This window comes from Danio rerio, chromosome 5, assembly GCF_052040795.2.
Source record: "Danio rerio strain M-AB ecotype USA chromosome 5, GRCz13ab, whole genome shotgun sequence".
NCBI lineage: Eukaryota > Metazoa > Chordata > Actinopteri > Cypriniformes > Danionidae > Danio > Danio rerio.
The window spans coordinates 40,670,633-40,685,224 of NC_141025.1; the positions used below are offsets into that span (position 1 = coordinate 40,670,633).

Here is a 14,592-nt window from a genome sequence, read left to right on the forward strand (position 1 = left end):
ATGAGCATCATCAAACGGGATTGTGGTTGAAGCAATCAAACGGAAATAAGATGGTTTTTTGAATTACTAAAATAGAAGCTTCAATTTCACATCCTGTTTCATGACATTTTTAAATCTACAAACTGAAACTTTTTCAGCAGCTTTAATGCATTAAAAACTCTCAAGTAGGTTTTTATTTAGCAGAAGCAGTGGTCAATTTGTAATTTGTAAAATAAATTACTTGTAACACAATATTAATATTTGTAGCTCCTGGCAACTCATTGAAGTGAACATTGAACATTATTACTTCTAATTCTAAGCCTCGCCAACACAAAACTCGGTTGAGTAAATTATTATATTAGAATGAGCTAACCCTAAATTATTAACATTTTTAAGGTGTTTGCTTCAGAAAGAAAATCCAGCAAAACATCTGTAATTCACAAATCTACTTTATTCATTATTATTTTGTATTATTATTATTATTACCATTAATAGCAATATTATTCAACTATTGTTTGTAATCTTCATTTGTAACAATCTTTGCATAACAGTGCACACTAAATTTATAACTTCAATATACTACCAGTAATAACAATAATAGTAATAATAATAATAATTATTATTATTATTATTATATTACTGTAATAATATTGGGCCTCAAAGAAAGTTATTTGTTGGTCTAGACTATTGGTGGGGCAGAGAATTGTTTCATTAATCTGCTTTTCCACTGCACCATGACAGCACACAATTAATTACGTTTCATTCACGTTTTAACTGCCATGATTACAGACAATGATGGAATAATTTTTTGCATTTTCTTTGATTACAACTTTTGAAAAACAAATGTACTTTAATGACAGAGCTACACTAAATGCAGTATATACGTAATATCATGCTCTGAGTTGGCGAAACCATCATAAGCCACCATGAATTTTTAATAAGGCAATAAATCAAACACAGTGGAATCTTCATAATTAGCTTGGATTATATTGATAATTGTTATATATCCAGATGATGGATCTGAAGTAGTGTAAACACTGTTTGTGTTTTACATGCTTGATTATGGTGATGTCCTGAAGATTTCATCGGAATGTTGGAAGTTCTATCCCAATGGTTTGTCATGGACATTTGGTAAGAATAATTGGAAATGACAGGGAAACAATTCAACTAATTGTGAAAAGCACTGAGGTGTTGAAACTCATTATCACAGGAGTCCATAACAAAAAACAAAGGTATCCATAATTTCAGGCAACATTTTATTCTCCTGTGAAACAGTAAACAACAGTTTAAAGCAATAGGTTGAAATACAAATCTGATTTTTGCACATGTGATGATGGCAAGACACTGCCGGTGGAGAAGATTTGTTGTCACTATATTTCTACAATTAAATACATTAAAAACAGCAATAATTTTTTTGTATTACAATCTTACATACATAAAAATCATCGCAAATAAAAACATCCCTCACAGATTTATTATATAAGAATAATAATATATAATTAATAATCATAATAATATCGTTGTGCATACACATTAGATTAGTCAGTGCAAAGCCAAGATTGAACTAATCCAACAAGTAGGCCTGTCACAATCTATTTTTTGTTGTAAAATATAATGCAATAAATAATATTATTGTCATTTTTAAGACCATTTTATGCCACTCATTATAATGCCAGAATGACAACATAATAATATCATCACCACGCAAGTACACTCTTCCAAAGAACACATAATATTTTATTTTTAAGAATATTTAATTTAATTATAGTCATTTTACCAAATTAATAATGAGGCATTGGAATCAAAATGTAAAACGCATATCCTAAACAAATAATAACATTCACTAAAAATTGCAAGGTTAAAAGTAACAGAGGCTGTGATATCTGCTAGATCTAATTTTAGTTGTTAGACACCCACATGAAAATATACTATAGTAATCATTACTATGGTGTTTTTAACCATACTGACACCTCCAATAGAACTGTGCTAGAATTGTTGGTTTTATGTATGGCTTGTATATATTGCATCACCAAAAATGATTGAGCTCTTGTCCATGTGTTGTGTGATAAGTCGACATATTGATTATTGTGACAGGCCTATCAACAAATACACTTAATATCAAACATTAGTACACACAAAGTAAAATGTTGGGATAAAATATTAAATATAATTTTACTAAACAGGTACAATTGAAACATAAAATGTAAATATATATATATATATATATATATATATATATATATATATATATATATATATATATATATATATATATATATATATATATATATATATATATATATTTATTTATTTATTTTATTTTTTTTTTTTAAATGGTTAATAAGGAAATTTTACCAGAATCTCTGGTAATATTTATTTCTCCCGAAAAAAAAGTCTTGTTTGTTTTATTTTGACTAGAATAAAAGCAGTTTTTTAAAAAAAAAATCCATTTTAAGTTCAAAATTATAAGCCCCTTTAAGCTATTTTTAATAGTCTACAGAACAAACCATCACTATACAATAACTTGCCTAATTAGCATAACCTGCCTAGTTAATTAAGCCTTTAAGTGTCACTTTAAACTGTATAGAGGTCTTATCTAGTCAAACATCATGTACTGGCATCATGGCAAAGATAAAATAAATCAGTTGTTAGAAATGATTTATTAAAACTATTATGTTTAGAAATGTGCTGAAAAAATCTCTCCATTAAACCGAAATTGGGGGAAAAAACAGGGGGACTAATAATCTTCAGCTATATAAAAATAAAAAGTTCAAATTTACAATAAAACGTAAGTCAGAATAAAAAGTTATATATAATCAAGCAAACAATGTATGACAATATCCCTCAGGGCAAAAAAAACTTTCATGATATAGATAGGATTATTACCGAGCAGTTAGGTGGCGCTGCTGCTGCTGAAGTCGAGATTTATTGACAAAAAAAAAACTAATATGGTATTGTAAAAAAACATGTACTGTAGTAGAAATTTACAGACACATGTGGATGAATCATGAAAAACCATTTAAATGTGCAAATTTTTATGTTTTCTAAACATAAGTAGTGTGAAAAGGAAAAAAAAACAAAACCTCAAAATTGACCGACAGTTGCATGAAAAAAAATTACCAGCAGTGTATCACTTTAATGCTAATTTACAATTTTAAATGATTACATAAGATGTAACAAGAACAAATAAGATTTATAGAATATGATTATACAAGCACATGGAGAATGAGCTATACTGAATATATCTCAAATATTGCTACAAACCATTCAAGTTCAAAAACTAATCCTAATGAGTGCTGTGAACTTAAACCATTTGATTAAAAGAAACAATTGGAGCACAGTAAATCTAATAAATAAAGAGAACTTAAGCCAACTGAGAACTGTAAAACCCTGTAAGTTAAGTCAACTCAAATCATTTGAGCAAACCAATTGTTACAAACCATTTGTGTTAAACTAATCTATATGAGTACTGTGAACTTACCTCATTTAAGTTGAAGTAATGAGGTATTTAATTAACTCATCACCTTTAACAGTGAGTTCAAATTTCTTTTCAAATGAGTAGAATTAACTTTCAGGACATTTTGAGTTACACTCATTTCATTTGATAAAATGGACTGTTGGGTTTTACAGTGTATAATAACATTTGTAAAATATAAATCTAAAAGTCGACTGGTCCAGCAGGAAGTCCCGATGCTCCCAATGACCAGTCCATCCCTAAAATGGGATATCATGTTGTGAACAGACCTCCATCAGTGTCAACGGTATCTGTCTGTATCTTTCTAACTCTCCGCTAAAGTCTGACCCGCACGTCTCCTCTCATCTCTTCCCTGCGCCCTGAAAAGAGGGATGAATTGTGGCTGAATGGAGTTAATTGTTGCCATGGTTGGGCCTGTCATGTTAATGAGAGGATTCTGCGGAGCGCCTGCTCGTCCTTCCTCTTCTGCATGGAGCAGAACGTGAACGTGCCCAAGCAGGAATGAAAAAGGGAAAATCAAAACAGACAGGGCCGGGTTCATGAGGACTGACCTGTAAAAAAGACTCAATCAGAGCAGGTAAAAGATGTCGAAGAGGAGAGCGCTCGGATGTGCATGAGGAGAGCAGGACGCCTTGTCCAACACTTTCTCATGTGACAATGACATTTTGTAGATTTCACAAGGCTGGATACATTGCAACGCTAAGTATAACGTTTGTATAAAACGGCAGAAGAGGGAAAGTTGTCAGATGTTCTGCTGTTTAAATTTTTGGGTAAAAATACATTTTGATAATAGTTTACAATAGAGGTACTCCATTAGTTACTAGTGGACAAATCAGTTAGTTAACATGAATGAATTTAACTACATCACCCTGCAGCCTAAGACCAGTTAGGGTGTATTCACACTATGTACAGTTGCCCTGAACCAGACCAAAGCACGCTTGTCCCCCCTCCCGTCTCCCACGACGGCCCGCACTAACATTACATTTGGGCCTGGGCACGCTTACGTCATCGATGATGCGCTGTCCAGTAAGCGATTTCGCTCAACACAGTGGACATTTCTTTATTTATTTTGTTTTAGTCGTTTGGGATGCAGTGACGCTGTCTAACATTTCGGCGAACAGATCAGCAACTTTTGACGCTCATAAACAATCATAAAGTCCTCGTGCTGCAGGAATTAGGAGGTTTGCTGAAGGTGCAGCTGTTGTGCAGTGAGGGGTTTGCATCTTTAATAATCTACAACAGTTAGCGTTCATTAAACAGTAAGAATGATTAATAAAACACATATCAAACAGTCACGTAAAAGTCATGTCTAGTTTTCAGTTTTGGGCTCAAGTGAACCGCAATCTCGCACACCCCTTCCAACCCTCTTCCAAGAGCACTCACACTTCTCAAACGATCCAGGAAATGGGCCTGGGCAAGGTTCGTATAGCATAGTGTGAGTACGGCCTTACACACAGAAGCTAAGCAGGACTGAGCCTGGTTACTACTTGGATGGGAGACCATATGGGAAAAGTAGGTTGCTGCCGAAAAAGGTGTTAGCGAGGACAGCAGAGACTGCAAAACCTGTCTGGTGTGGGTCCTAATGTCCCTGTATAGTGAAGGGGACACTTTGACACTTTCTTTCAGATGAGATGTTAAACTGAGGTTCTGACTCTCTGTGGTCGTTAAAAATTGTCATTTCTCAATAGAGCAACTCTGGTGTCCTGGCTAAATTCCCTTCATCAGCCCTTACCCATTAGGGCCTCCCAAACATCCCCATCAACAGAATTGGTTTTTCACTGTCTCTCCACTCCACTTACAGCTGGTATGTCGTGAATGGACTGTTACCGTTGTCCTGTGACTGCCGTCACATCATTCAAGTGGATGCTGCACACTGCTGGTGGTGTGGAGAGAGTGAGACCCCACTCATGATTTTAAAATGCATTGGGTATATGGTCATAGACGATAAATGTGCTATATAAATAAACATTACTTACCTACAGAAATATTTAACACACCGTACATTCACTTGGTGTTCAAGAAACTTTTAAAAACAATTGTGGTGCTTAATATTTTTGCAGAAAACTATAACTGTTTTTTCCATGTTTTTACAATTTGTTGATGAACTGAAAGATCAGCTATGTCGCTAAATAGCTATTATGTTGAGGAATTTATAGCAACTTTTTCATAACAATGCTACTACTACTATTACTACTACTACTACTACTACTACAAATAATAATAATAATAATAATGTTAACAATAATAAACAATTCTAAATACAAAAATCAATAATAGAATGTTATACTTGGCCAATTTATTTTATTATTATTGATATAATTATTATTATTATACTTAATTTCAATGTATTAATTTATCTATATATTGCTTTAAAAATCTATATTTTGCAGGTTTCATTAAATGTGAAACTATACTATTAACATATTTAACTGCATTTAACTGCAACTTACACTGTAAAACCCATCAGTGAACATCACTAAATGAAATAAGTTAGTTTAGCTTATAATTTTGACTCAAGTTACTTTGACTCAATGAAAAAGAGTTATGGTAACTCATAAACTGATTATATTAAGCAGAACTCTAATTAATATGAATGAATTTATTATATTTTTTGTGTTAACTTAACTCTAATGCTGGAAGGAAGTTACTTGTACTAATAGTGATTTGATGACTGAAGTTAAAATGTTAAAGTTACTAATATTCTGAAAGTTTGATGGTATCAACACAAATGATTTACGTGTATGTGACACAATATATGTTTACAATACTGAAACCATTTTGTTTAAAAATTTAAATGGTTTTTCGCAATCAGTTTCCTCAAACAGTTTCAGTTAACTGAACTTATCAAATTTTACAGTGTATATTTCTCAAAAGCTTTTGTAAACTGCATTGTGGTGAACTACATTTAATTCCACTGCAAACCTGAATAACAGAATATAACTAATTAACTAACTAAACCAAACAAGTGTGTTGAATAATAACTTTCTTTCGTGGCAAAGACCGAAAGTAAATACAGAAACTTGATATTCGTATAAATAAATCTTTAAAATCATTAACAACTAGCCTCCATTCTCTACACCATAAATATTTATGTATACACTCGAATACATCATTTTGCTCTTTACAAAAAATATTATTCCAGCTCCTGAAATCATTTGTTGAAGCACCACATCAGTACCAGATCTGTCACCTCGATGCCCGCCGAATAGCGCTTGAAAGCAGTCTGAGAACAAGCAAATTAAAATCTGTCTCTCAGCACAATTTGAATATGTCATTTCCTCTCTCTTTGTTTACTCTCTTGACAAGCAGCCTGTGCTGGCAGCTTTGTCCATCAACCGACACCTGCTTCTCCCGATTGTTTGTTCAACTTCCTGTCCAGAGCCCTGTACATAAATGTCAGCGCCCGACTCAAGATATCCTTAACTTTTTTCCGTCTCATCACATCACAAAACGCGGTGGATAAACAACAGCATTAACATCTAAGAGTGCGCTCATACACAGACCCAAGGTATTTATTCATCCATCTATTTATTATTTTCCCTCACAAGGCACTTCAAAATAATTCTGCTCACAAGAAAAATGCAGCAATAAGCATATGCGGTTGCCTAATCAATAAGCGAGGAATAAAAACCCACAGCAACACTAATATTTCATGTGAAGGATGTTATGAAACACGGCTGTGAGAATTCTCGATTAGAAGTAAATGGTTGCAACACAGAGAAAAATCCCTTTGGAGAAACGCACTTACATAGAAATAAGTTTGTGACTGACAAGCTGACGTAATGCAAAACAAACAGCCATTTAACTGCTCTCTTGCATGCTCCAGTTACACTTGCCCTGGGCACTTTTCTACATTCTGAAATGTACAGTGCTGTCATTGCAATCAGTTGTGTTAAAAGTTGTTTTATTAAAGCCTTATCTGTGCACATGTACAGCAATGTACTCTACTGTACTGTTCTTGGCCATCAATCAGTTCAACTAATAAAACTCTCAAGGTTTTTGTGTGGTACTGCATGTGCACAGAATATTTTTAGAGACATATTTGCCAAATGTGGTATGGGACGTTATCTGGTTTTTAAGGTTTACCAGAGTTTAGAAACGTCAAGATTCTAAAACTGATAAGATTTTCTGTTACAGTGTTCCTAAGGTGCCTGTAAGTTTTTTTGTGTGTGTTGTAAAGAAATCTGTGTTTTTGAAAGTAATGAAGATGACTCCTGGGGTTGCCACAGCGGAATGAACCGACAACTTATCCAGCACGTTTTTACGCAGTGACCCTTCCAGCTGCAACCCAACTCTGGGAAACATCCACATACACTCAGTCGAACTCATACAATTTACAATTTAGCCTACCCAATTCACCTTTACTGAATGTCTTTGGACTGTGGGGGAAACCCAGGGAACGCAGGGAGAACATGCAAACTCCACACAGAAACGCCAACTGACCCAGCTGAGGCTCGAACCAGTGACCTTCTTGCTGTGAGGCGACAGCACTACCTACTGCGCTGCTGCATCGCCAGTTAACTTAACACTTTAATAAAATTTATGTGGATTGAACATTAAAAAATTAAGTTGTCACAATGAAATCTCAAGAATTATGTTGTTTCAGCTTATTTTAAATAAGTAGTTTGAATAAGTAAAAAAATAAATAAATTTTATATATATATATATATATATATATATATATATATATATATATATATATATATATATATATATATATATTTTTTTTTTTTTTTTTTTTTGAGTGCAAAAAAAAAAGATTAAATCCAAGGAATTATCTTTGAATAATATTTTTTCAGTGATTTAATTTCCATGTACTAAACTCTTATTACTCCGCTTAGATCCAGACTTTCATCCAATAGTATGTTTACTTAATCTGAACTTCTACATACACAAATATACAAAACACAATGTTGCAAACAGAGCACCAAGAACTGGAAAAGAAACTAGTTCCTTTAAATGCAATTACTTAGCTGGTCACACATGAGTTCACATGTTGGGCAAATATCTCCTTAATAAATATGACAAGCTTGCCACCACGCATCTCCTCTGAACTCCTTGAGGTTTCTACTGCAATGTGACAAAGTCTTCAGACAGCGAGGGCCTGCACGAGCTCCTCTCGCTGTCAGCTCGCCTTGACAGCTGCCATTTTCAGTGGCCCACCGCCTGCACCATCACGCTCTCCGCTTGTTATTTTCTCCACCTCATCCTTCGCTGGAAAGCAGAACAGAGACTCCAACAGCCAGAAAAACAGCAGCGTCACTTCCGATTACTGCAAAGTCGAGGAAGAGTTTCTGAAAGCCGCATCTAACTTTATGACATGCTTGAGAAGGTACATTTTGTGTTGCGCATGTTGGGACCTCCCAGACGGATCATAGGGAAGAGCTTCTTGATCCTCATTTAAGCCAATTTCTTTGGAGATTTGAAAATAAAAATAATAAACACTATCGCAAAAAAATGGGATCAGTAAGATTGCTTTAATGCTTTGAAAGGAAGACTTTCTGCTCTCTGAGGCTGTATTTATTTGATGGCAAATACTGAAAAAAAAAATTTTTAATTGTGAAAGTGTGTCACGTTTTAAAATAACTATATTCTTATTGAATGAATTTCTCATTTCATTTATTTGAGTGATTTTAAACTGAATTTTCAACATGATTACTATGCTGCCATAAAAAAAAAGGCAAAAGAAAATGCCGAGAATGAGTTATTGATATTTTTGGGACAAAGAAGACCTCTTTTATCATGTGGATAAGTATCTTGAGTCATTTCATTGTTTTTTTCAAGAAAATAATATATTTTCTTAAAAGTAACTTCCAAAAGCCCAAGCGAAACCAAAGCAGAACACTGTTACACGAGTTACCGCTCTTTGACTTGGTTTTGGTATGCTCTAATTAGGCTACTGTTCTCTGCCTTTGTTCAGCTGCACGTCAATATGGTTACTGTAAGCAGCCTGGACTTGAGATATTCTGCCTTTGTTTTGTTGTCATACTTACTATCATAAATAACAATCTGCTAAATATAAAGCACTGCAAACAAGACTGTAAATTGCAAGCAAAAAAATAGTATAACTTCAAAATTGGGGTCAAAGGTCAAGTTAGATTTATTATCTGGATAAATGTCATCACTAAAACATGTAGCTGCTAATTTTCCAATGTCCTATCTATAACTAATTTGTCTGGGCAACAAAAAAATCTTTGAAGTCATTTTTCTCAACTCAACACTTTGAATGGGTGACGCTAGGCATTGCGGAACTCCATTGTGGATCCGTCGGCACTTCAGTGGCGTTGCTCGCTGCGGAAGTTAAGTCATTCTCAACTTTTCAAGCGCTGACGGAAGTGTCAGCCAATCAGATCACTGTATTCAAATACACCCGCTCAGACAGTAGCCGATTCCTGGTTGTTGTTTAATCGCATATGAGATCATTAATGAGAATTATTTCTATTATATATTAAATTTCACATTTATTGTATTTTATTAAGGTCTACCCCCCCCCAACCCTAAACCTAACCGTCACAGTAACTTAAAAACAGTAGCTATACCGAGTATTATTTATGTTATCTATTAAATTACCCAATAAATTGTATTTTTAACGCCTACCCCCACCCCAACCCTTAACCCAACCGTCACAATACTGTAAAAATATTAATTACTGTTATACAGTGTCATTAAAAAAAATAATGCTATATTAAAGTGCATATCGCACCTCTGGCTGGCTTGTCAGCCCCAACTCCCCCCAGACACACCCTCTGTCAAGCATTGATGCTTAAGCTCCGTGTGAATGGGGCGTTAAGGTCTTTTGCCTTTGTAGGGCAGTATAGTCTTCGGTGCCACATGGTCCTTTACAAATTACTGCTAAAATACTGCTCAAGAAACATATTATTATTATTATTATTATTATTATTATTATTATTATTATTATTATTATTATTATTATTATATTAGTATTGTTGACAGCTGTTTTGGTTGCTTTAAATTTTTGTGGAAACTGATACAGTGCCATTCAAAAGCATCATTATTATAGTCTTCAATGCCAAATGATCCTTCACAAATTATTATAATACAATGATCTACTGCTCAAGAAACATTTAGGTATTGGAATCCGATGGCTTAGATCAAATTCCGACTGCCATCTACTGCAAATACCCCAATCTCGTCACAAACGCAGAAGCAATAGAGAAGTTACCATTAAAAATCAGAATAGCTCCCAATCTATCTGTTTTTGAATCGATGTTGAAGACTAATCTTTTTTTTGAGTGCATTTAATATTACTTAATGGCGGTTCCAGGCTACATTAAATTGATTCTTTCTTGGAAACTTCTACTCTTGTTATTATTGATATATATTGTTGTTTTTATTGTAGTGTATTGCTGTTTTTACCTGCTACTGCTATTGTACAGCACCATGGTCGACCAAAGGTAATTAAGTGTGCTCTGAAAATAAACTTTGATTTGATTTGATTTTTGTGGAAACTGATAAAGTGCTATCCAAAAGTACAAGGACACATTTCTAAATGTTTTTTTTTCCTCAAATAAAAAATCTTTGAAAATTAAAATGTTTTTACAAAACTTTGAAGCAGGAAAGAATATCAGCGTTGATAAATAAAGCGATCATTATTAATGACTGCATAATTATAATAATTGAATATAATATAATACTCTCAGAAAACAAATCAGCATATTACAAATTAATGATTTCTGAAGGATCATCTGATACTGAAGAGTAGAGTAAGAATGCTCAGAATTCAGCTCTGAATCACAGAAATACATAGTCAAAAATTCTGAATTATAAAACAGTTATTGTAAAACATTGTATATCACAATTTTAAAGTTTAATTGTATTCCTGATCAAATACATTAAGTTGTAATTAGCAGAATAGTAGAATAAAAAGAAAAACATTTTAAACATCTGATCTCAAACTTTTAACCTACATCATATATTACGTTCAGTTATGAAGTTCCACTGCACGGTCATGGTTTTAAAATTTTGGTGCGTTGATCTAGTTAATAATAACAATTAGAAGGTCATGATGCGCACTCATTAAATAATTAATTTATATAACTTTATTTTACATTCTTTGGGATGTGCAAAGCAAAGCCTTTCAGCACAATGCCTTCCTTAGCATTCCTAGGCATTATGCCGAAACGTCTGTGTTTCATATCCCCCAAGAATGTAAAATAAAGCTATATAAAGTAATCATTTAATGAGTGTGCATCATGACCGTCTGCAGCATATATTAAACACAGAAAATCAAGACAAAAACAAAATGTCTTGCTTTCATTTTGCACACTAAGGCAACCTGAGTGTGATTCTGAACCAGCATGAGCAACACATCACCTGCCATTATGGCTGGATGGGAGTCTCTCTCATTCTCTCATTCATTTGAGAGAGCTGTCTGCCATGTCAGTGCACATCGCAGATGATTATATCAGTCATTTCAGCCAAGCAGAACACAAATGGCCAAAACAAGTGAGAGGCAGTCGCAGCTGCAGTGGTCGCCGTTTTAGCACATCCTGGACTGACACACAGAGCTGCACATTTTCAGACAGATGGACATGTGCACCTTTTTGTTTTCCCTTTTTTGAGATGCCAATGAGATACTCGGTATATTTGAATGAGCAAACATCCTTGTCTGCTCCATCAATACACCAGGAATGCACCAAAACACAAACAACTGTTGTGTTGCCAGATGTGCATGTAGAAACACAAGGATGGGGAGGAATGAACTACAAAAATGTTTTCTTTATGTGCAAACTATAGGAAATGTGTTTCTTTGTATTATTATTAATAAACTGGTTACATTGCATTTTCATCAAACATTTAGAGTATTTTTATTTATAATTTTTTTTACAAAAATAACAGTTAAGATAAAAAAGCAAACCCTATGTTCAAATTTAAGCTTGAATTTAAAAACCAATCAATAATGAATCAATAATTGTATTTTACTTTTGCACTACCTGACAAAAGTCTTGTCATTGATCCCAGTTTTTAAGAGCAACAAATAATAACTTTACTTCTAGTTGATAATTTAGAAAAATGGCAGAAGGTAGATTTTTCTAATGAATCATCTGTTGAACTGAATCCCAATCATTACAAATACTGCATAAATCATATTAAAACCAGCATGGAGCCAAGATTCTCACAGAAATAAGTCAAACTTGGTGAAAGAAAAATCATGGTTTGAAGTTACATTCAGTATGGGGTCATGCAGGAATGGATGGCGAGAATGGATGGCAACATCAACAGCCTGAGATATCAAGACATTTGTGCTGCCCATTACATTACAAACCACAGGACAGGGCAAATTATTCAGCAGGATAGCGCTCCTTCTCATACTTCAGCCTCCACATCTATGTTCCTGAAAGCAAAGAAGGTCAAGGTGCTCCAGGATTGGCCAGCCCAGTCACCAGACATGAACATCATTGAGCATGTCTGGGGTAAGATGAAGGAGGCATTGAAGATGAATTCAAAGAATCTTGATAAACTCTTGGAGTCCTGCAGGAACACTTTCTTTGCCGTTTCAGATGACCTTATTAATAAGCTATTTGAGTCAAGTCAGAGATGTATGAATGCAGCCGTCCAAACTCATGGGTTTCATAAACAAAATAAATTATTTTTCCACTGCACTATGACTTTCTATATTTTATACTGTACATTATTTCTGTTAAGTGACAAGACTTTTGTCTAAGCAAAGTTAGACCATACTGTCCTAATTAAATAATTAAAAATCATGATCATATTTTATTTAGGTAAAATAAGCGTAATCTAGAGGTCTTTGCCTTTTTAAAGCCTCTTCTGAACCTAAATTATCAACTTCAGTTCAAGTTATTATTCCTAAAACAACGGCGGCAAAACTTTTGTTAGGTAGTGTATTGTTTATGTTTACAATAATTCTTTGAGGAAATATCTAAGTAATATAAGTTTGTAAAACCTAGACACATTTCTGATACTGGCTTTCCCAGTTTTCACAACAGCATTTGCAACTGTATTTATGATTAACTTGCTGTTTTATGACATCTAAAACTAATTTTGTTCTCGAAATGACACATACATTCATAATCAGGAAATATATTACTCAGCCAGTGAATTCTTACCTTGCAGTCATCATATGTTAAAATAAACCAACAATACGTCATGTTTTAATTACTCTAAAAAGATGTCATGAAGCTGTAAAGACAGACTTTATTTACAAAAAGAGACAGTTAAACGTGTAGATTCAAGAACAGATATGTACTGCATAGATACTGAGTGATGTCTTTCTGAATACCTCTCCAATGTTTAAAGGCCCACTTACAACACGTGTCTGTCTTGTATGAGGTCACTAATCGTCCATTAAATGGGTCTGACACCACTAGGCAACAGGGATGTGTGCTCCAGAGCACCTAAACAAGATTAAATGTGAGCACTTATGATACCAGTAAGCTCAGGCCAATCTCTGCAATATTTAGCCGGACATTGAGCTGCACAGCCTCAACCTAAATTAACCTAATATAAACCGCCACACTCTCTTCCGCTTCTCCCGTGGACGCTACGCTTTGGAAGAACTTTGTTAAAGCTTAGGACCAATCATTGAAAAACACTGCAGTCGGTTACCGCTTGAGGAGTGTCCCATTCTTAATGTTAAATCAAGCTTCATCCTTCAGGCCAAAGTCATAGGAAGAATTATTAATGATTGGGTGGGCAGGACTGCCATTCACTCTAGCTGGTATGTGTTGTATACTGGCCTCAAAGCAGAGGTACACGTAACATCAAAATTAAACAATTAATTGTTCTTTAATTTTATAATCTTATGTGTTCTTCAGCTGACCACTTGATTTGTTAAAGGGGTGGTCCACTTTGATATAATATTTTAAACTTTAGTTAATGTGTAATGCAGCTGAGTGAACATAAACAACATACATTGGCTTTTACAGAGTTAGCTTAGCAAAGGCTAGAGAGATCGAAGTTTGGGGACTACAAAAAATACATCTGGGCTAGTGTGATCACAAATGCTTCAGGTTACACACATACACCACATGCATACACTACGCGCAGCGAAAGGGGCATGGCCAGAGGTGCTGTAATGTTGTAGCAGAAAAAGCTAAAATGTCGTCCAAACGCTGCTATTTCCAAAGAGCTTGTTCTGTTTCTGTATTTGGGCT

At 34.3% G+C, this 14,592-nt stretch overlaps 1 long non-coding RNA gene across 22 annotated transcripts in view; it reads right to left on the minus strand.

Annotated features, from left to right (window-relative positions):
- Positions 1-2,610: 2,610 nt before the first annotated feature.
- The window catches only part of LOC147844083 (uncharacterized), a 209,768-nt gene continuing 197,786 nt past the window's right edge, over positions 2,611-14,592 (minus strand). For 21 of the 22 annotated variants that reach the window (XR_015491475.1, XR_015491467.1, XR_015491468.1 and 18 more), the window contains one exon: positions 2,611-4,005. This is a non-coding gene — a long non-coding RNA (uncharacterized LOC147844083). The remainder of the gene's footprint in view (positions 4,006-14,592) is intronic. The other variant, XR_015491462.1, reaches the window with a different exon arrangement.